Source organism: Macaca nemestrina, chromosome 11, assembly GCF_043159975.1.
Source record: "Macaca nemestrina isolate mMacNem1 chromosome 11, mMacNem.hap1, whole genome shotgun sequence".
NCBI lineage: Eukaryota > Metazoa > Chordata > Mammalia > Primates > Cercopithecidae > Macaca > Macaca nemestrina.
Window position 1 is genome coordinate 34,491,268 of NC_092135.1, and position 24,109 is coordinate 34,515,376.

Genomic DNA, 24,109 nt, shown 5'->3' on the forward strand with positions numbered 1-24,109 from the left:
CAGAAAGCTTCTTTCTCTTTGTTATCGGAGGATATTTCCTTTGACCCTATAGTCTTCAAAGGGATCCGAAATATCTGTTCTCAGATTCCACAGAAATAAGGCTAGCAAAGAGATCGTCGAAATACACATGTAACTCTGTGAGATGAATTAACAGAACACTAAGCAGTTTCTCAGAAAGCTTCTTTCCAGATTTCATCGGAGGATATTTCCTTTTTCACCATAGCCCTCTATGGGCTTCCAAATATCACTTTGCGAATTCCACAAGAACTGTCTTAGCGAAAGGCTTCTTCAGGGGAAAGCTGTAACTCTGTGAGATGATTTCACAGAACACAAAGAAGTTTCTCAGAAAGCTTCTTTCTCTTTGTTATCGGAGGATATTTCCTTTGGCCCTATAGTCTTCAAAGGGATCCGAAATATCTCTTCTCAGGTTCCACAGAAATAGGGCTAGTAAAGAGATCCTCTAAATACACATGTAACTCTGTGAGATGAATTAACAGAACACTAAGCAGTTTCTCAGAAAGCTTCTTTCCAGATTTCATCTGAGGATATTTCCTTTTTCACCATTGCCCTCTAGGGGCTTCCAAATATCACTTTGCCAATTCCACAAGAACTGTCTTAGCGAAAGGCTTCTTCAGGGGAAAGCTGTAACTCTGTGAGATGATTTCACAGAACACAAAGAAGTTTCTCAGAAAGCTTCTTTCTCTTTGTTATCGGAGGATATTTCCTTTGTCCCTATAGTCTTCAAAGGGATCCGAAATATCTGTTCTCAGTTTCCACACAAATAGGGCTAGCAAAGAGATCCTCGAAATACACATGTAACTCTGTGTGATGAATTCACAGAACACTAAGCAGTTTCTCAGAAAGCTTCTTTCCAGATTTCATCGGAGGATATTACCTTTTTCACCATAGCCCTCTATGGGCTTCCAAATATCACTTTTCCAATTCCACAAGAACTGTCTTAGCGAAATGCTTCTTGAGGGGAAAGCTGTAACTCTGTGAGATGATTTCACAGAACACAAAGAAGTTTCTCAGAAAGCTTCTTTCTCTTTGTTATCGGAGGATATTTCCTTTGGCCCTATGGTCTTCAAAGGGATCCGAAATATCTGTTCTCAGATTCCACAGATATAGTGCTAGCAAAGGGATCCTCGAAATACACCTGTAACTCTGTGAGATGAATTCACAGAACACTAAGCAGTTTCTCAGAAAGCTTCTTTCCAGATTTCATCTGATATTTCCTTTTTCACGATAGCCCTCTATGGGCTTCCAAATATCACTTTGCCAATTCTACAAGAACTGTCTTAGCGAAAGGCTTCTTGAGGGGAAAGCTGTAACTCTGTGAGATTATTTCACAGAACACAAAGAAGTTTCTCAGAAAGCTTCTTTCTCTCTGTTATCGGAGGATATTTCCTTTGGCCCTATAGTCTACAAAGGGATCCGAAATATCTGTTCTCAGTTTCCACAGAAATAGGGCTAGCAAAGAGATCCTCGAAATACACATGTAACTCTGTGAGATGAATTCACAGAACACTAAGCAGTTTCTCAGAAAGCTTCTTTCCAGATTTAATCTGACGATATTTCCTTTTTCACCATAGCCCTCTATGGGCTTCCAAATATCACTTTGCCAATTCCACAAGAACTGTCTTAGCGAAAGGCTTCTTGAGGGGAAATCTGTAACTCTGTGAGATGATTTCACAGAACTCAAAGAAGTTTCTCAGAAAGCTTCTTTCTCTTTGTTATCGGAGGATATTTCCTTTGGCCCTATAGTCTTCAAAGGGATCCGAAATATCTGTTCTCAGATTCCACAGAAATAGTGCTAGCAAAGAGATCCTCGAAATACTCATGTAACTCTGTGAGATGAATTTACAGAACACTAAGCAGTTTCTCAGAAAGCTTCTTTCCAGATTTCATCTGAGGATATTTCCTTTTTCACCGTAGCCCTCTATGGGCTTCCAAATATCACTTTGCCAATTCCACAACAACTGTCTTAGCGAAAGGCTTCTTCGGGGAAAGCTCTAACTCTGTGAGATGATTTCACAGAACACAAAGAAGTTTCTCAGAAAGCTTCTTTCTCTTTATTATCCGAGGATATTTCCTTTTGCCCTATAGTCTTCAAAGGGATCCGAAATATCTGTTCTCAGATTGCACAGAAATAGGGTTAGCAAAGAGATCCTCGAAATACACATGTAACTGTGTGAGATGAATTCACAGAACACTAAGCAGTTTCTCAGAAAGCTTCTTTCCAGATTTCTTCTGAGGATATTTCCTTTTTCCCCATAGCCCTCTATGGGCTTCCAAATATCACTTTGCCAATTCCACAAGAACTGTCTTAGCGAAAGGCTTCTTGAGGGGAAAGCTGTAACTCTGTGAGATGATTTCACAGAACACAAAGAAGTTTCTCAGAAAGCTTCTTTCTCTTTGTTATCGGAGGATATTTCCTTTGGCCCTATAGTCTTCAAAGGCATCCGAAATATCTGTTCTCAGATTCCACAGAAATAGGGCTAGCAAAGAGATCCTCGAAATACACATGTAACTCTGTGAGATGAATTAACAGAACACTAAGCAGTTTCTCCGAAAGCTTCTTTCCAGATTTCATCTGAGGATATTTCCTTTTACACCATAGCCCTCTATGGGCTTCCAAATATCACTTTGCCAATTCCACAAGAACTGTCTTAGCGAAAGGCTTCTTCAGGGGAAAGCTGTAACTCTGTGAGATGATTTCACAGAACACAAAGAAGTTTCTCAGAAAGCTTCTTTCTCTTTGTTATCGGAGGATATATCCTTTGGCCCTATAGTCTTCAAAGGGATCCGAAATATCTGTTCTCAGATTCCACAGAAATAAGGCTAGCAAAGAGATCCTCGAAATACACATGTTACTCTGTGAGATGAATTCACAGAACACTAAGCAGTTTCTCAGAAAGCTTCTTTCCAGATTTCATCTGATATTTCCTTTTTCACCATAGCCCTCTATGGGCTTCCAAATATCACTTTGCCAATTCCACAAGAACTGTTTTAGCGAAGGGCTTCTTCAGGGGAAAGCTCTAACTCTGTGAGATGATTTCACAGAACACAAAGAAGTTTCTCAGAAAGCTTCTTTCTCTTTGTTATCGGAAGATATTTCCTTTGGCCCTATAGTCTTCAAAGGGATCCGAAATATCTGTTCTCGGATTCCACAGAAATAAGGCTAGCAAAGAGATACTCGAAATACACATGTAACTCTGTGAGATGAATTCACAGAACACTAAGCAGTTTCTCAGAAAGCTTCTTTCCAGATTTCATCTGAGGATATTACCTTTTTCACCATAGCCCTCTATGGGCTTCCAAATATCACTTTGCCAATTCCACAGGAACTGTCTTAGGGAAAGGCTTCTTCAGGGAAAAGCTGTAACTCTGTGAGATGATTTCACAGAACACAAAGAAGTTTCTCAGAAAGCTTCTTTCTCTTTGTTATCCGAGGATATTTCCTTGACCCTATAGTCTTCAAAGGGATCCGAAATATCTGTTCTCGGATTCCACAGAAATAGGGCTAGCAAAGAGATACTCGAAATACACATGTAACTCGGTGAGATGAATTCACAGAACACTAAGCAGTTTCTCAGAAAGCTTCTTTCCAGATTTCATCTGATGATATTACCTTTTTCACCATAGCCCTCTATGGGCTTCCAAATATCACTTTGCCAATTCCACAAGAACTGTCTTAGGGAAAGGCTTCTTCAGGGAAAAGCTGTAACTCTGTGAGATGATTTCACAGAACACAAAGAAGTTTCTCAGAAAACTTCTTTCTCTTTGTTATCCGAGGATATTTCCTTTGACCCTATAGTCTTCAAAGCGATCCGAAATATCTGTTCTCAGATTCCACAGAAATAGGGTTAGCAAAGAGATCCTCGAAATACACATGTAACTCTGTGAGATGAATTCACAGAACACTAAGCAGTTTCTCAGAAAGCTTCTTTCCAGATTTCATCTGAGGATATTTCCTTTTTCACCATAGCCCTCTATGGGCTTCCAAATATCACTTTGCCAATTCCACAAGAACTGTCTTAGCGAAAGGCTTCTTGAGGGGAAAGCTGTAACTCTGTGAGATGATTTCACAGAACACAAAGAAGTTTCTCAGAAAGCTTCTTTCTCTTTGTTATCGGAGGATATTTCTTTTGACCCTATAGTCTTCAAAGGGATCCGGAATACCTGTTCTCAGTTTCCACAGACATAGGGCTAGTAAAGAAATCCTCGAAATACACATGTTACTGTGTGAGATGAATTAACAGAACACTAAGCAGTTTCTCAGAAAGCTTCTTTCCAGATTTCATCTGAGGATATTTCCTTTTTCACCATAGCCCTCTATGGGCTTCCAAATATCACTTTGCCAATTCCACAAGAACTGTCTTAGCCAAAGGCTTCTTGAGGGGAAAGCTGTAACTCTGTGAGATGATTTCACAGAACGCAAAGAAGTTTCTCAGAAAGCTTCTTTCTCTTTGTTATCGGAGGATATTTCCTTTGGCCCTATAGTGTTCAAAGGGATCCGAAATATCTGTTCTCAGATTCCACAGAAGTAAGGCTAGCAAAGAGATCCTCGAAATACACATATAACTCTGTGAGATGAATTAACAGAACACTAAGCAGTTTCTCATAAAGCTTCTTTCCAGATTTCATCTGATATTTCCTTTTTCACCATAGCCCTCTATGGGCTTCCAAATATCACTTTGCCAATTCCACAAGAACTATCTTAGCGAAAGGCTTCTTGAGGGGAAAGCTGTAACTCTGTGAGATGATTTCACAGAACACAAAGAAGTTTCTCAGAAAGCTTCTCTCTTTGTTATCCGAGGATATTTCCTTTAGCCCTATAGTCTTCAAAGGGATCCGAAATATCTGTTCTCAGGTTCCACAGAAATAGGGCTAGCAAAGAGATCCTCGAAATACACATGTAACTCTGTGAGATGAACTTACAGAACACTAAGCAGTTTCTCAGAAAGCTTTTTTCCAGATTTCATGTGACGATATTTCCTTTTTCACCATAGCCCCCTATGGGCTTCCAAATATCACTTTGCCAATTCCACAAGAACTGTCTTAGCGAAAGGCTTCTTCAGGGGAAAGCTGTAACTCTGTGAGATGATTTCACAGAACACAAAGAAGTTTCTCAGAAAGCTTCTTTCTCTTTGTTATCCGAGGATATTTCTTTTGGCCCTATAGTATTCAAAGGGATCCGAAATATGTGTTCTCAGATTCCACAGAAATAGGGCTAGCAAAGAGATCCTCGAAATACACATGTAACTCTGTGAGATGAATTCACAGAACACTAAGCAGTTTCTCAGAAAGCTTCTTTCCAGATTTCATCTGATATTTCCTTTTTCACCATAGCCCTCTATGGGCTTCCAAATATCACTTTGCCAATTCCACAAGAACTGTCTTAGCGAAAGGCTTCTTGAGGGGAAAGCTGTAACTCTGTGAGATGATTTCACAGAACACAAAGAAGTTTCTCAGAAAGCTTCTTTCTCTTTGTTATCGGAGGATATTTCCTTTGGCCCTGTAGTCTTCAAAGGGATCCGAAATATCTGTTCTCAGTTTCCACAGAAATAGGGCTAGCAAAGAGATCCTCGAAGTACACATGTAACTCTGTGAGATGAATTAAGAGAACACTAAGCAGTTTCTCAGAAAGCTTCTTTCCAGATTTAATATGACGATATTTCCTTTTTCACCATAGCCCTCTATGGGCTTCCAAATATCACTTTGCCAATTCCACAAGAACTGTCTTAGCGAAAGGCTTCTTGAGGGGAAAGCTGTAACTCTGTGAGATGATTTCACAGAACACAAAGAAGTTTCTCAGAAAGCTTCTTTCTCTTTGTTATCGGAGGATATTTCCTTTGGCCCTATAGTCTTCAAAGGGATCCGAACTATCTGTTCTCAGATTCCACAGAAATAGGGCTAGCAAAGAGATCGTCGAAATACACATGTAACTCTGTGAGATGAATTTACAGAACACTAAGCAGTTTCGCAGAAAGCTTCTTTCCAGATTTCACCTGATATTTCCTTTTTCACCATAGCCCTCTATGGGCTTCCAAATTTCACTTTGCCAATTCCACAAGAACTGTCTTAGCGAAAGGCTTCTTGAGGGGAAAGCTGTAACTCTGTGAGATGATTTCACAGAACACAAAGAAGTTTCTCAGAAAGCTTCTTTCTCTTTGTTATCGGAGGATATTTCCTTTGGCCCTATAGTCTTCAAAGGGATCCGAAATATCTGTTCTCAGATTCCACAGAAATAGGGCTAGCAAACAGATCCCCGACATACACATGTAACTCTGTGAGATGAATTCACAGAACACTAAGCAGTTTCTCAGAAAGCTTCTTTCCAGATTTCATCTGAGGATATTTCCTTTTTCACCATAGCCCTCTATGGGCTTCCAAATATCACTTTGCCAATTCCACAAGAACTGTCTTAGCGAAAGGCTTCTTCAGGGGAAAGCTGTAACTCTGTGAGATGATTTCACAGAACACAAAGAAGTTTCTCAGAAAGCTTCTTTCTCTTTGTTATCGGAGGATATTTCCTTTGGCCCTATAGTCTTCAAAGGGATCCGAAATATCTGTTCTCAGATTCCACAGAAATAGGGCTAGCAAAGAGATCCTCGAAATACACATGTAACTCTGTGAGATGAATTAACAGAACACTAAGCAGTTTCTCAGAAAGCTTCTTTCCAGATTTCATCTGAGGATATTTCCTTTTACACCATAGCCCTCTATGGGCTTCCAAATATCACTTTGCCAATTCCACAAGAACTGTCTTAGCGAAAGGCTTCTTCAGGGGAAAGCTGTAACTCTGTGAGATGATTTCACAGAACACAAAGAAGTTTCTCAGAAAGCTTCTTTCTCTTTGTTATCGGAGGATATATCCTTTGGCCCTATAGTCTTCAAAGGGATCCGAAATATCTGTTCTCAGATTCCACAGAAATAGGGCTAGCAAAGAGATCCTCGAAATACACATGTAACTCTGTGAGATGAATTCACAGAACACTAAGCAGTTTCTCAGAAAGCTTCTTTCCAGATTTCATCTGATATTTCCTTTTTCACCATAGCCCTCTATGGGCTTCCAAATATCACATTGCCAATTTCACAAGAACTGTCTTAGCGAAAGGCTTCTTCAGGGGAAAGCTGTAACTCTGTGAGATGATTTCACAGAATACAAAGAAGTTTCTCAGAAACCTTCTTTCTCTTTGTTATTCGAGGATATTTCCTTTGGCCCTATAGTCTTCAAAGTGATACGAAATATCTGTTCTCAGATTCCACAGAAATAGGGCTGGCAAAGAGATCCTCGAAATACACATGTAACTCTGTGAGATGAATTAACAGAACACTAAGCAGTTTCTCAGAAAGCTTCTTTCCAGATTTCATCTGAGGATATTTCCTTTTTCACCATAGCCCTCTATGGGCTTCCAAATATCACTTTGCCAATTCCACAAGAACTGTTTTAGCGAGGGGCTTCTTCAGGGGAAAGCTCTAACTCTGTGAGATGATTTCACAGAACACAAAGAAGTTTCTCAGAAAGCTTCTTTCTCTTTGTTATCGGAAGATATTTCCTTTGGCCCTATAGTCGTCAAAGGGATCCGAAATATCTGTTCTCGGATTCCACAGAAATAGGGCTAGCAAAGAGATACTCGAAATACACATGTAACTCTGTGAGATGAATTCACAGAACACTAAGCAGTTTCTCAGAAAGCTTCTTTCCAGATTTCATCTGAGGATATTACCTTTTTCACCATAGCCCTCTTTGGGCTTCCAAATATCACTTTGCCAATTCCACAAGAACTGTCTTAGGGAAAGGCTTCTTCAGGGAAAAGCTGTAACTCTGTGAGATGATTTCACAGAACACAAAGAAGTTTCTCAGAAAGCTTCTTTCTCTTTGTTATCCGAGGATATTTCCTTTGACCCTATAGTCTTCAAAGCGATCCGAAATATCTGTTCTCAGATTCCACAGAAATAGGGTTAGCAAAGAGATCCTCGAAATACACATGTAACTCTGTGAGATGAATTCACAGAACACTAAGCAGTTTCTCAGAAAGCTTCTTTCCAGATTTCATCTGAGGATATTTCCTTTTTCACCATAGCCCTCTATGGGCTTCCAAATATCACTTTGCCAATTCCACAAGAACTGTCTTAGCGAAAGGCTTCTTGAGGGGAAAGCTGTAACTCTGTGAGATGATTTCACAGAACACAAAGAAGTTTCTCAGAAAGCTTCTTTCTCTTTGTTATCGGAGGATATTTCTTTTGACCCTATAGTCTTCAAAGGGATCCGGAATACCTGTTCTCAGTTTCCACAGACATAGGGCTAGTAAAGAAATCCTCGAAATACACATGTTACTGTGTGAGATGAATTAACAGAACACTAAGCAGTTTCTCAGAAAGCTTCTTTCCAGATTTCATCTGAGGATATTTCCTTTTTCACCATAGCCCTCTATGGGCTTCCAAATATCACTTTGCCAATTCCACAAGAACTGTCTTAGCGAAAGGCTTCTTGAGGGGAAAGCTGTAACTCTGTGAGATGATTTCACAGAACGCAAAGAAGTTTCTCAGAAAGCTTCTTTCTCTTTGTTATCGGAGGATATTTCCTTTGGCCCTCTAGTGTTCAAAGGGATCCGAAATATCTGTTCTCAGATTCCACAGAAATAAGGCTAGCAAAGAGATCCTCGAAATACACATATAACTCTGTGAGATGAATTAACAGAACACTAAGCAGTTTCTCAGAAAGCTTCTTTCCAGATTTCATCTGATATTTCCTTTTTCACCATAGCCCTCTATGGGCTTCCAAATATCACTTTGCCAATTCCACAAGAACTATCTTAGCGAAAGGCTCCTTGAGGGGAAAGCTGTAACTCTGTGAGATGATTTCACAGAACACAAAGAAGTTTCTCAGAAAGCTTCTCTCTTTGTTATCCGAGGATATTTCCTTTAGCCCTATAGTCTTCAAAGGGATCCGAAATATCTGTTCTCAGGTTCCACAGAAATAGGGCTAGCAAAGAGATCCTCGAAATACACATGTAACTCTGTGAGATGAATTAACAGAACACTAACCAGTTTCTCAGAAAGCTTCTTTCCAGATTTCATCTGAGGATATTTCCTTTTTCAACATAGCCCTCTATGGGCTTCCAAATATCACTTTGCCAATTCCACAAGAACTGTCTTAGCGAAAGGCTTCTTCAGGGGAAAGCTGTAACTCTGTGAGATGATTTCACAGAACACAAAGAAGATTCTCAGAAAGCTTCTTTCTCTTTGTTATCCGAGGATATTTCCTTTAGCCCTATAGTCTTCAAAGGGATCCGAAATATGTGTTCTCAGGTTCCACAGAAATAGGGCTAGCAAAGAGATCCTCGAAATACACATGTAACTCTGTGAGATGAACTTACAGAACACTAAGCAGTTTCTCAGAAAGCTTTTTTCCAGATTTCATGTGACGATATTTCCTTTTTCACCATAGCCCCCTACGGGCTTCCAAATATCACTTTGCCAATTCCACAAGAACTGTCTTAGCGAAAGGCTTCTTCAGGGGAAAGCTGTAACTCTGTGAGATGATTTCACAGAACACAAAGAAGTTTCTCAGAAAGCTTCTTTCTCTTTGTTATCGGAGGATATATCCTTTGGCCCTATAGTCTTCAAAGGGATCCGAAATATCTGTTCTCAGATTCCACAGAAATAAGGCTAGCAAAGAGATCCTCGAAATACACATGTAACTCTGTGAGATGAATTAAGAGAACACTAAGCAGTTTCTCAGAAAGCTTCTTTCCAGATTTCATCTGATATTTCCTTTTTCACCATAGCCCTCTATGGGCTTCCAAATATCACATTGCCAATTTCACAAGAGCTGTCTTAGCGAAAGGCTTCTTGAGGGGAAAGCTGTAACTCTGTGAGATGATTTCACAGAACACAAAGAAGTTTCTCAGAAAGCTTCTTTCTCTTTGTTATCGGAAGATATTTCCTTTGGCCCTATAGTCTTCAAAGGGATCCGAAATATCTGTTCTCGGATTCCACAGAAATAGGGCTAGCAAAGAGATACTCGAAATACACATGTAACTCTGTGAGATGAATTCACAGAACACTAAGCAGTTTCTCAGAAAGCTTCTTTCCAGATTTCATCTGAGGATATTACCTTTTTCACCATAGCCCTCTATGGGCTTCCAAATATCACTTTGCCAATTCCACAGGAACTGTCTTAGGGAAAGGCTTCTTCAGGGAAAAGCTGTAACTCTGTGAGATGATTTCACAGAACACAAAGAAGTTTCTCAGAAAGCTTCTTTCTCTTTGTTATCCGAGGATATTTCCTTTGACCCTATAGTCTTCAAAGCGATCCGAAATATCTGTTCTCAGATTCCACAGAAATAGGGTTAGCAAACAGATCCTCGAAATACACATGTAACTCTGTGAGATGAATTCACAGAACACTAAGCAGTTTCTCAGAAAGCTTCTTTCCAGATTTCATCTGAGGATATTTCCTTTTTCACCATAGCCCTCTATGGGCTTCCAAATATCACTTTGCCAATTCCACAAGAACTGTCTTAGCGAAAGGCTTCTTGAGGGGAAAGCTGTAACTCTGTGAGATGATTTCACAGAACACAAAGAAGTTTCTCAGAAAGCTTCTTTCTCTTTGTTATCGGAGGATATTTCCTTTGGCCCTATAGTCTTCAAAGGGATCCGAAATATCTGTTCTCAGATTCCACAGAAATAGGGCTAGCAAAGAGATCCTCGAAATACACATGTAACTCTGTGAGATGAATTAACAGAACACTAAGCAGTTTCTCAGAAAGCTTCTTTCCAGATTTCATCTGAGGATATTTCCTTTTACACCATAGCCCTCTATGGGCTTCCAAATATCACTTTGCCAATTCCACAAGAACTGTCTTAGCGAAAGGCTTCTTCAGGGGAAAGCTGTAACTCTGTGAGATGATTTCACAGAACACAAAGAAGTTTCTCAGAAAGCTTCTTTCTCTTTGTTATCGGAGGATATATCCTTTGGCCCTATAGTCTTCAAAGGGATCCGAAATATCTGTTCTCAGATTCCACAGAAATAGGGCTAGCAAAGAGATCCTCGAAATACACATGTAACTCTGTGAGATGAATTCACAGAACACTAAGCAGTTTCTCAGAAAGCTTCTTTCCAGATTTCATCTGATATTTCCTATTTCACCACAGCCCTCTATGGGCTTTCAAATATCACATTGCCAATTTCACAAGAACTGTCTTAGCGAAAGGCTTCTTCAGGGGAAAGCTGTAACTCTGTGAGATGATTTCACAGAATACAAAGAAGTTTCTCAGAAACCTTCTTTCTCTTTGTTATTCGAGGATATTTCCTTTGGCCCTATAGTCTTCAAAGTGATACGAAATATCTGTTCTCAGATTCCACAGAAATAGGGCTGGCAAAGAGATCCTCGAAATACACATGTAACTCTGTGAGATGAATTAACAGAACACTAAGCAGTTTCTCAGAAAGCTTCTTTCCAGATTTCATCTGAGGATATTTCCTTTTTCACCATAGCCCTCTATGGGCTTCCAAATATCACTTTGCCAATTCCACAAGAACTGTTTTAGCGAAGGGCTTCTTCAGGGGAAAGCTCTAACTCTGTGAGATGATTTCACAGAACACAAAGAAGTTTCTCAGAAAGCTTCTTTCTCTTTGTTATCGGAAGATATTTCCTTTGGCCCTATAGTCTTCAAAGGGATCCGAAATATCTGTTCTCGGATTCCACAGAAATAGGGCTAGCAAAGAGATACTCGAAATACACATGTAACTCGGTGAGATGAATTCACAGAACACTAAGCAGTTTCTCAGAAAGCTTCTTTCCAGATTTCATCTGAGGATATTACCTTTTTCACCATAGCCCTCTATGGGCTTCCAAATATCACTTTGCCAATTCCACAAGAACTGTCTTAGGGAAAGGCTTCTTCAGGGAAAAGCTGTAACTCTGTGAGATGATTTCACAGAACACAAAGAAGTTTCTCAGAAAGCTTCTTTCTCTTTGTTATCCGAGGATATTTCCTTTGGCCCTATAGTCTTCAGAGCGATCCGAAATATCTGTTCTCAGATTCCACAGAAATAGGGTTAGCAAAGAGATCCTCGAAATACACATGTAACTCTGTGAGATGAATTCACAGAACACTAAGCAGTTTCTCAGAAAGCTTCTTTCCAGATTTCATCTGAGGATATTTCCTTTTTCACCATAGCCCTCTATGGGCTTCCAAATATCACTTTGCCAATTCCACAAGAACTGTCTTAGCGAAAGGCTTCTTGAGGGGAAAGCTGTAACTCTGTGAGATGATTTCACAGAACACAAAGAAGTTTCTCAGAAAGCTTCTTTCTCTTTGTTATCGGAGGATATTTCTTTTGACCCTATAGTCTTCAAAGGGATCCGGAATACCTGTTCTCAGTTTCCACAGACATAGGGCTAGTAAAGAAATCCTCGAAATACACATGTTACTGTGTGAGATGAATTAACAGAACACTAAGCAGTTTCTCAGAAAGCTTCTTTCCAGATTTCATCTGAGGATATTTCCTTTTTCACCATAGCCCTCTATGGGCTTCCAAATATCACTTTGCCAATTCCACAAGAACTGTCTTAGCGAAAGGCTTCTTGAGGGGAAAGCTGTAACTCTGTGAGATGATTTCACAGAACGCAAAGAAGTTTCTCAGAAAGCTTCTTTCTCTTTGTTATCGGAGGATATTTCCTTTGGCCCTCTAGTGTTCAAAGGGATCCGAAATATCTGTTCTCAGATTCCACAGAAATAAGGCTAGCAAAGAGATCCTCGAAATACACATATAACTCTGTGAGATGAATTAACAGAACACTAAGCAGTTTCTCAGAAAGCTTCTTTCCAGATTTCATCTGATATTTCCTTTTTCACCATAGCCCTCTATGGGCTTCCAAATATCACTTTGCCAATTCCACAAGAACTATCTTAGCGAAAGGCTTCTTGAGGGGAAAGCTGTAACTCTGTGAGATGATTTCACAGAACACAAAGAAGTTTCTCAGAAAGCTTCTCTCTTTGTTATCCGAGGATATTTCCTTTAGCCCTATAGTCTTCAAAGGGATCCGAAATATCTGTTCTCAGGTTCCACAGAAATAGGGCTAGCAAAGAGATTCTCGAAATACACATGTAACTCTGTGAGATGAATTAACAGAACACTAACCAGTTTCTCAGAAAGCTTCTTTCCAGATTTCATCTGAGGATATTTCCTTTTTCACCATAGCCCTCTATGGGCTTCCAAATATCACTTTGCCAATTCCACAAGAACTGTCTTAGCGAAAGGCTTCTTCAGGGGAAAGCTGTAACTCTGTGAGATGATTTCACAGAACACAAAGAAGATTCTCAGAAAGCTTCTTTCTCTTTGTTATCCGAGGATATTTCCTTTAGCCCTATAGTCTTCAAAGGGATCCGAAATATGTGTTCTCAGGTTCCACAGAAATACGGCTAGCAAAGAGATTCTCGAAATACACATGTAACTCTGTGAGATGAACTTACAGAACACTAAGCAGTTTTTCAGAAAGCTTTTTTCCAGATTTCATGTGACGATATTTCCTTTTTCACCATAGCCCCCTATGTGCTTCCAAATATCACTTTGCCAATTCCACAAGAACTGTCTTAGCGAAAGGCTTCTTCAGGGGAAAGCTGTAACTCTGTGAGATGATTTCACAGAACACAAAGAAGTTTCTCAGAAAGCTTCTTTCTCTTTGTTATCCGAGGATATTTCTTTTGGCCCTATAGTATTCAAAGGGATCCGAAATATCTGTTCTCAGATTCCACAGAAATAGGGCTAGCAAAGAGATCCTCGAAATACACATGTAACTCTGTGAGATGAATTCACAGAACACTAAGCAGTTTCTCAGAAAGCTTCTTTCCAGATTTCATCTGATATTTCCTTTTTCACCATAGCCCTCTATGGGCTTCCAAATATCACTTTGCCAATTCCACAAGAACTGTCTTAGCGAAAGGCTTCTTGAGGGGAAAGCTGTAACTCTGTGAGATGATTTCACAGAACACAAAGAAGTTTCTCAGAAAGCTTCTTTCCAGATTTCATCTGATATTTCCTTTTTCACCATAGCCCTCTATGGGCTTCCGAATATCACTTTGCCAATTCCACAAGAACTGTCTTAGCGAAAGGCTTCTTGAGGGGAAAGCTGTAACTCTGTGAGATGATTTCACAGAACACAAAGAAGTTTCTCAGAAAGCTTCTTTCTCTTTGTTATCGGAGGATATTTCCTTTGGCCCTGTAGTCTTCAAAGGGATCCGAAATATCTGTTCTCAGTTTCCACAGAAATAGGGCTAGCAAAGAGATCCTCGAAATACACATGTAACTCTGTGAGATGAATTAAGAGAACACTAAGCAGTTTCTCAGAAAGCTTCTTTCCAGATTTAATATGACGATATTTCCTTTTTCACCATAGCCCTCTATGGTCTTCCAAATATCACTTTGCCAATTCCACAAGAACTGTCTTAGCGAAAGGCTTCTTGAGGGGAAAGCTGTAACTCTGTGAGATGATTTCACAGAACACAAAGAAGTTTCTCAGAAAGCTTCTTTCTCTTTGTTATCGGAGGATATTTCCTTTGGCCCTATAGTCTTCAAAGGGATCCGAACTATCTGTTCTCAGATTCCACAGAAATAGGGCTAGCAAAGAGATCGTCGAAATACACATGTAACTCTGTGAGATGAATTCACAGAACACTAAGCAGTTTTGCAGAAAGCTTCTTTCCATATTTCACCTGATATTTCCTTTTTCACCATAGCCCTCTATGGGCTTCCAAATTTCACTTTGCCAATTGCACAAGAACTGTCTTAGCGAAAGGCTTCTTGAGGGGAAAGCTGTAACTCTGTGAGATGATTTCACAGAACACAAAGAAGTTTCTCAGAAAGCTTCTTTCTCTTTGTTATCGGAGGATATTTCCTTTGGCCCTATAGTCTTCAAAGGGATCCGAAATATCTGTTCTCAGATTCCACAGAAATAGGGCTAGCAAACAGATCCCCGACATACACATGTAACTCTGTGAGATGAATTCACAGAACACTAAGCAGTTTCTCAGAAAGCTTCTTTCCAGATTTCATCTGAGGATATTTCCTTTTTCACCATAGCCCTCTATGGGCTTCCAAATATCACTTTGCCAATTCCACAAGAACTGTCTTAGGGAAAGGCTTCTTCAGGGAAAAGCTGTAACTCTGTGAGATGATTTCACAGAACACAAAGAAGTTTCTCAGAAAGCTTCTTTCTCTTTGTTATCCGAGGATATTTCCTTTGACCCTATAGTCTTCAAAGCGATCCGAAATATCTGTTCTCAGATTCCACAGAAATAGGGTTAGCAAAGAGATCCTCGAAATACACATGTAACTCTGTGAGATGAATTCACAGAACACTAAGCAGTTTCTCAGAAAGCTTCTTTCCAGATTTCATCTGAGGATATTTCCTTTTTCACCATAGCCCTCTATGGGCTTCCAAATATCACTTTGCCAATTCCACAAGAACTGTCTTAGCGAAAGGCTTCTTGAGGGGAAAGCTGTAACTCTGTGAGATGATTTCACAGAACACAAAGAAGTTTCTCAGAAAGCTTCTTTCTCTTTGTTATCGGAGGATATATCCTTTGGCCCTATAGTCTTCAAAGGGATCCGAAATATCTGTTCTCAGATTCCACAGAAATAGGGCTAGCAAAGAGATCCTCGTAATACACATGTAACTCTGTGAGATGAATTAACAGAACACTAAGCAGTTTCTCAGAAAGCTTCTTTCCAGATTTCATCTGAGGATATTTCCTTTTACACCATAGCCCTCTATGGGCTTCCAAATATCACTTTGCCAATTCCACAAGAACTGTCTTAGCGAAAGGCTTCTTCAGGGGAAAGCTGTAACTCTGTGAGATGATTTCACAGAACACAAAGAAGTTTCTCAGAAAGCTTCTTTCTCTTTGTTATCGGAGGATACTTCCTTTGGCCCTATAGTGTTCAAAGGGATCCGAAATATCTGTTCTCAGTTTCCACAGAAATAGGGCTAGCAAAGAGATCCTCGAAATACACATGTAACTCTGTGAGATGAATTAAGAGAACACTAAGCAGTTTCTCAGAAAGCTTCTTTCCAGATTTCATCTGAGGATATTTCCTTTTTCACCATAGCCCTCTATGGGCTTCCAAATATCACTTTGCCAATTCCACAAGAACTGTTTTAGCGAAAGGCTTCTTCAGGGGAAAGCTGTAACTCTGTGAGATGATTTCACAGAACACAAAGAAGTTTCTCAGAAAGCTTCTTTCTCTTTGTTATCGGAAGATATTTCCTTTGGCCCTATAGTCTTCAAAGGGATCCGAAATATCTGTTCTCGGATTCCACAGAAATAGGGCTAGCAAAGAGATACTCGAAATACACATGTAACTCGGTGAGATGAATTCACAGAACACTAAGCAGTTTCTCAGAAAGCTTCTTTCCAGATTTAATATGACGATATTACCTTTTACACCATAGCCCTCTATGGGCTTCCAAATATCACTTTGCCAATTCCACAAGAACTGTCTTAGGGAAAGGCTTCTTCAGGGAAAAGCTGTAACTCTGTGAGATGATTTCACAGAACACAAAGAAGTTTCTCAGAAAGCTTCTTTGTCTTTGTTATCCGAGGATATTTCCTTTGACCCTATAGTCTTCAAAGCGATCCGAAATATCTGTTCTCAGATTCCACAGAAATAGGGTTAGCAAAGAGATCCTCGAAATACACATGTAACTCTGTGAGATGAATTCACAGAACACTAAGCAGTTTCTCAGAAAGCTTCTTTCCAGATTTCATCTGAGGATATTTCCTTTTTCACCATAGCCCTCTATGGGCTTCCAAATATCACTTTGCCAATTCCACAAGAACTGTCTTAGCGAAAGGCTTCTTGAGGGGAAAGCTGTGACTCTGTGAGATGATTTCACAGAACACAAAGAAGTTTCTCAGAAAGCTTCTTTCTCTTTGTTATCGGAGGATATTTCTTTTGACCCTATGTCTTCAAAGGGATCCGGAATACCTGTTCTCAGTTTCCACAGACATAGGGCTAGTAAAGAAATCCTCGAAATACACATGTTACTGTGTGAGATGAATTAACAGAACACTAAGCAGTTTCGAAGAAAGCTTCTTTCCAGATTTCATCTGACGATATTTCCTTTTTCACCCTAGCCCTCTATGGGCTTCCAAATATCACTTTGCCAATTCCACAAGAACTGTCTTAGCGAAAGGCTTCTTGAGGGGAAAGCTGTAACTCTGTGAGATGATTTCACAGAACACAAAGCAGTTTCTCAGAAAGCTTCCTTCTCTTTGTTATCGGAGGATATTTCCTTTGGCCCTATAGTGTTCAAAGGGATCCGAAATATCTGTTCTCAGATTCCACAGAAATAGGGCTAGCGAAGAGATCCTCGAAATACACATATAACTCTGTGAGATGAATCCACAGAACACTAAGCAGTTTCTCAGAAAGCTTCTTTCCAGATTTCATCTGATATTTCCTTTTTCACCATAGCCCTCTATGGGCTTCCAAATATCACTTTGCCAATTCCACAAGAACTATCTTAGCGAAAGGCTTCTTGAGGGGAAAGCTGTAACTCTGTGAGATGATTTCACAGAACACAAAGAAGTTTCTCAGAAAGCTTCGTTCTCTTTGTTATCCGAGGATATTTCCTTTGGCCCTGTAGTCTTCAAAGGGATCCGAAATATCTGTTCTCAGTTTCCACAGAAATAGGGCTAGCAAAGAGATCCTCGAAGTACACATGTAACTCTGTGAGATGAATTAAGAGAACACTAAGCAGTTTCTCAGAAAGCTTCTTTCCAGATTTAATATGACGATATTTCCTTTTTCACCATAGCCCTCTACGGTCTTCCAAATATCACTTTGCCAATTCAACAAGAACTGTCTTAGCGAAAGGCTTCTTGAGGGGAAAGCTGTAACTCTGTGAGATGATTTCACAGAACACAAAGTAGTTTCTCAGAAAGCTTCTTTCTCTTTCTTATCGGAGGATATTTCCTTTGGCCCTATAGTCTTCAAAGGGATCCGAAATATCTGTTCTCAGATTCCACAGAAATAGGGCTAGCAAAGAGATCGTCGAAATACACATGTAACTCTGTGAGATGAATTCACAGAACACTAAGCAGTTTCGCAGAAAGCTTCTTTCCAGATTTCACCTGATATTTCCTTTTTCACCATAGCCCTCTATAGGCTTCCAAATTTCACTTTGCCAATTCCACAAGAACTGTCTTAGCGAAAGGCTTCTTGAGGGGAAAGCTGTAACTCTGTGAGATGATTTCACAGAACACAAAGAAGTTTCTCAGAAAGTTTCTTTCTCTTTGTTATCGGAGGATATTTCCTTTGGCCCTATAGTCTTCAAAGGGATCCGAAATATCTGTTCTCAGATTCCACAGAAATAGGGCTAGCAAAGAGATCCTCGAAATACACATGTAACTCTGTGAGATGAATTAACAGAACACTAAGCAGGTTCGCAGACAGCTTCTTTCCAGATTTCATCTGACGATATTTCCTTTTTCACCCTAGCCCTCTATGGGCTTCCAAATATCACTTTGCCAATTCCACAAAAACTCCCTTAGAGAAAGGCTTCTTGAGGGGAAAGCTGTAACTCTGTGAGATGATTTCACAGAACACAAAGAAGTTTCTCAGAAAGCTTCTTTCTCTTTGTTATCGGAGGATATTTCCTTTGGCCCTGTAGTCTTCAAAGGGATCCGAAATATCTGTTCTCAGTTTCCACAGAAATAGGGCTAGCAAAGAGATCCTCGAAGTACACATGTAACTCTGTGAGATGAATTAACAGAACACTAAGCAGTTTCTCAGAAAGCTTCTTTCCAGATTTAATATGACGATATTTCCTTTTTCACCATAGCCCTCTATGGTCTTCCAAATATCACTTTGCCAATTCCACAAGAACTGTCTTAGCGAAAGGCTTCTTGAGGGGAAAGCTTTAACTCTGTGAGATGATTTCACAGAACACAAAGAAGTTTCTCAGAAAGCTTCTTTCTCTTTGTTATCGGAGGATATTTCCTTTGGCCCTATAGTCTTCAAAGGGATCCGAACTATCTGTTCTCAGATTCCACAGAAATAGGGCTAGCAAAGAGATCGTCGAAATACACATGTAACTCTGTGAGATGAATTCACAGAACACTAAGCAGTTTCGCAGAAAGCTTCTTTCCAGATTTCACCTGATATTTCCTTTTTCACCATAGCCCTCTATGGGCTTCCAAATATCACTTTGCCAATTCCACAAGAACTGTCTTAGCGAAAGGCTTCTTGAGGGGAAAGCTGTAACTCTGTGAGATGATTTCACAGAACACAAAGAAGTTTCTCAGAAAGCTTCTTTCTCTTTGTTATCGGAGGATATTTCCTTTGGCCCTGTAGTCTTCAAAGTTTTCCGAAATACCTGTTCTCAGTTTCCACAGAAATAGGGCTAGCAAAGAAATCCTCGAAATACACATGTAACTCTGTGAGATGAATTAACAGAACACTAAGCAGTTTCTCAGAAAGCTTCTTTCCAGATTTCGTCTGTGGATATTTCCTTTTTCACCATAGCCCTCTATGGGCTTCCAAATATCACTTTGCCAATTCCACAACAACTGTCTTAGCGAAAGGCTTCTTGAGGGGAAAGTTGTAATTCTGAGAGATGATTTCACAGAACACAAAGAAGTTTCTTAGAAAGCTTCTTTCTCCTTGTTATCCGAGGATATTTCCTTTGGCCCTATAGTCTTCAAAAGGATCCGAAATATCTCTTATCAGTTTCCATAGAAATAGGGCTAGCAAAGAGATCCTCGAATTACACATGTAACTCTGTGAGATGAATTAACAGAACACTAAGCAGTTTCTCAGAAAACTTCTTTCCAGATTTCATCTGACGATATTTCCTTTTTCACCATAGCCCTCTATGGACTTCCACATATCACTTTGCCAATTCCACAAGAACTGTCTCAGCGAAAGGCTTCTTGAAGGGAAAGCTGTAACTCTGTGAGATGATTTCACAGAACACAAAGAAGTTTCTCTGAATGCTTCTTTCTCTTTGTTATCGGAGGATATTTCCTTTGGCCCTATAGTCTTCAAAGGGATCCGAAATATCTGTTCTCAGTTTCCACAGAAATAGGGCTAGTAAAGAGATCCTCGAAATACACATGCAACTCTGTGAGATGAATTCACAGAACACTAAGCAGTTTCTCAGAAAGCTTCTTTCCAGATTTCATCTGTGGATATTTCCTTTTTCACCATAGCCCTCTATGGGCTTCCAAATATCACTTTGCCAATTCCACAAGAACTGTCTTAGCGAAAGGCTTCTTTAGGGGAAAGCTGTAACTCTGTGAGATGATTTCATAGAACACAAAGTAGTTTCTCAGAAAGCTTCTTTCTCTTTGTTATCGGAGGATATTTCCTTTGGCCCTATAGTCTTCAAAGGGATCCGAAATATCTGTTCTCAGATTCCACAGAAATAGGGCTAGCAAAGAGATCCTCGAAATACACATGTAACTCTGTGAGATGAATTAACAGAACACTAAGCAGTTTCTCAGAAAGCTTCTTTCCAGATTTCATCTGAGGATATTTCCTTTTTCACCATAGCCCTCTATGGGCTTCCAAATATCACTTTGCCAATTCCACAAGAACTGTCTTAGCGAAAGGCTTCTTGAGGGGAAAGCTGTAACTCTGTGAGATGATTTCACAGAACACAAAGAAGTTTCTTAGAAAGCTTCTTTCTCTTTGTTATCGGAGGATATTTCCTTTGGCCCTGTAGTCTTCAAAGGGATCTGAAATATCTGTTCTCAGTTTCCACAGAAATAGGGCTAGCAAAGAGATCCTCGAAATACACATGTAACTCTGTGAGATGAATACATAGAACACTAAGCAGTTTCTCAGAAAACTTCTTTCCAGATTTCATCTGAGGATATTTCCTTTTTCACCATAGCCCTCTATGGGCTTCCAAATATCCCTTTGCCAATTCCACAAGAACTGTCTTAGCGAAAGGCTTCTTGAGGGGAAAGCTGTAACTCTGTGAGATGATTTCACAGAACACAAAGAAGTTTCTCAGAAAGCTTCTTTCTCTTTGTTATCGGAGGATATTTCCTTTGGCCCTACAGTCTTCAAAGGTAACCGAAATATCGGTTCTCAGATTCCACAGAAAGAAGGCTAGCAAAGAGATCCTCGAAATACACATGTAACTCTGTGAGATGAATTTACAGAACACTAAGCAGTTTCTCAGAAAGCTTCTTTCCAGATTTCGTCTGTGGATATTTCCTTTTTCACCATAGCCCTCTATGGGCTTCCAAATATCACTTTGCCAATTCCACAACAACTGTCTTAGCGAAAGGCTTCTTGAGGGGAAAGTTGTAATTCTGAGAGATGATTTCACAGAACACAAAGAAGTTTCTTAGAAAGCTTCTTTCTCCTTGTTATCCGAGGATATTTCCTTTGGCCCTATAGTCTTCAAAAGGATCCGAAATATCTCCTATCAGTTTCCATAGAAATAGGGCTAGCAAAGAGATCCTCGAATTACACATGTAACTCTGTGAGATGAATTAACAGAACACTAAGCAGTTTCTCAGAAAACTTCTTTCCAGATTTCATCTGACGATATTTCCTTTTTCACCATAGCCCTCTATGGACTTCCACATATCACTTTGCCAATTCCACAAGAACTGTCTCAGCGAAAGGCTTCTTGAAGGGAAAGCTGTAACTCTGTGAGATGATTTCACAGAACACAAAGAAGTTTCTCTGAATGCTTCTTTCTCTTTGTTATCGGAGGATATTTCCTTTGGCCCTATAGTCTTCAAAGGGATCCGAAATATCTGTTCTCAGTTTCCACAGAAATAGGGCTAGTAAAGAGATCCTCGAAATACACATGCAACTCTGTGAGATGAATTCACAGAACACTAAGCAGTTTCTCAGAAAGCTTCTTTCCAGATTTCATCTGTGGATATTTCCTTTTTCACCATAGCCCTCTATGGGCTTCCAAATATCACTTTGCCAATTCCACAAGAACTGTCTTAGCGAAAGGCTTCTTTAGGGGAAAGCTGTAACTCTGTGAGATGATTTCATAGAACACAAAGTAGTTTCTCAGAAAGCTTCTTTCTCTTTGTTATCGGAGGATATTTCCTTTGGCCCTATAGTCTTCAAAGGGATCCGAAATATCTGTTCTCAGATTCCACAGAAATAGGGCTAGCAAAGAGATCCTCGAAATACACATGTAACTCTGTGAGATGAATTAACAGAACACTAAGCAGTTTCTCAGAAAGCTTCTTTCCAGATTTCATCTGAGGATATTTCCTTTTTCACCATAGCCCTCTATGGGCTTCCAAATATCACTTTGCCAATTCCACAAGAACTGTCTTAGCGAAAGGCTTCTTGAGGGGAAAGCTGTAACTCTGTGAGATGATTTCACAGAACACAAAGAAGTTTCTTAGAAAGCTTCTTTCTCTTTGTTATCGGAGGATATTTCCTTTGGCCCTGTAGTCTTCAAAGGGATCTGAAATATCTGTTCTCAGTTTCCACAGAAATAGGGCTAGCAAAGAGATCCTCGAAATACACATGTAACTCTGTGAGATGAATACATAGAACACTAAGCAGTTTCTCAGAAAACTTCTTTCCAGATTTCATCTGAGGATATTTCCTTTTTCACCATAGCCCTCTATGGGCTTCCAAATATCCCTTTGCCAATTCCACAAGAACTGTCTTAGCGAAAGGCTTCTTGAGGGGAAAGCTGTAACTCTGTGAGATGATTTCACAGAACACAAAGAAGTTTCTCAGAAAGCTTCTTTCTCTTTGTTATCGGAGGATATTTCCTTTGGCCCTACAGTCTTCAAAGGTAACCGAAATATCGGTTCTCAGATTCCACAGAAAGAAGGCTAGCAAAGAGATCCTCGAAATACACATGTAACTCTGTGAGATGAATTTACAGAACACTAAGCAGTTTCTCAGAAAGCTTCTTTCCAGATTTCATCTGATGATATTTCCTTTTTCACCATAGTCCTCTATGGGATTCCAAATATCACTTTGTCAATTCCACAAGAATTGCCTTAGCGAAAGGTTTGTTCTGGGGAAAGCTGTAACTCTGTGAGCTGATTTCACAGAACATAAAGAAGTTTCTCAGAAAGCTTCTTTCTCTTTGTTATCGGAGGATATTTCCTTTGGCCCTATAGTCTTCAAAGGGATCCGAAATATCTGTTCTCAGTTTCCACAGAAATAGGGCTAGCAAAGAGATCCTCGAAATACACATGTAACTCTGTGAGATGAATTCACAGAACACTAAGCAGTTTCTCAGAAAGCTTCTTTCCAAATTTCATCTGAGGATATTTCCTTTTTCACCGTAGCCCTCTATGGGCTTCCAAATATCACTTTGCCAATTCCACAACAACTGTCTTAGCGAAAGGCTTCTTGAGGGGAAAGTTGTAATTCTGAGAGATGATTTCACAGAACACAAAGAAGTTTCTTAGAAAGCTTCTTTCTCCTTGTTATCCGAGGATATTTCCTTTGGCTCTATAGTCTTCAAAAGGATCCGAAATATCTCTTATCAGTTTCCATAGAAATAGGGCTAGCAAAGAGATCCTCGAATTACACATGTAACTCTGTGAGATGAATTAACAGAACACTAAGCAGTTTCTCAGAAAACTTCTTTCCAGATTTCATCTGACGATATTTCCTTTTTCACCATAGCCCTCTATGGACTTCCACATATCACTTTGCCAATTCCACAAGAACTGTCTCAGCGAAAGGCTTCTTGAGGGGAAAGCTGTAACTCTGTGAGATGATTTCACAGAACACAAAGAAGTTTCTCTGAAAGCTTCTTTCTCTTTTTTATCGGAGGATATTTCCTTTGGCCCTATAGTCTTCAAAGGGATCCGAAATATCTGTTCTCAGTTTCCACAGAAATAGGGCTAGCAAAGAGATCCTCGAAATACACATGCAACTCTGTGAGATGAATTCACAGAACACTAAGCAGTTTCTCAGAAAGCTTCTTTCCAGATTTCATCTGTGGATATTTCCTTTTTCACCATAGCCCTCTATGGGCTTCCAAATATCACTTTGCCAATTCCACAAGAACTGTCTTAGCGAAAGGCTTCTTTAGGGGAAAGCTGTAACTCTGTGAGATGATTTCATAGA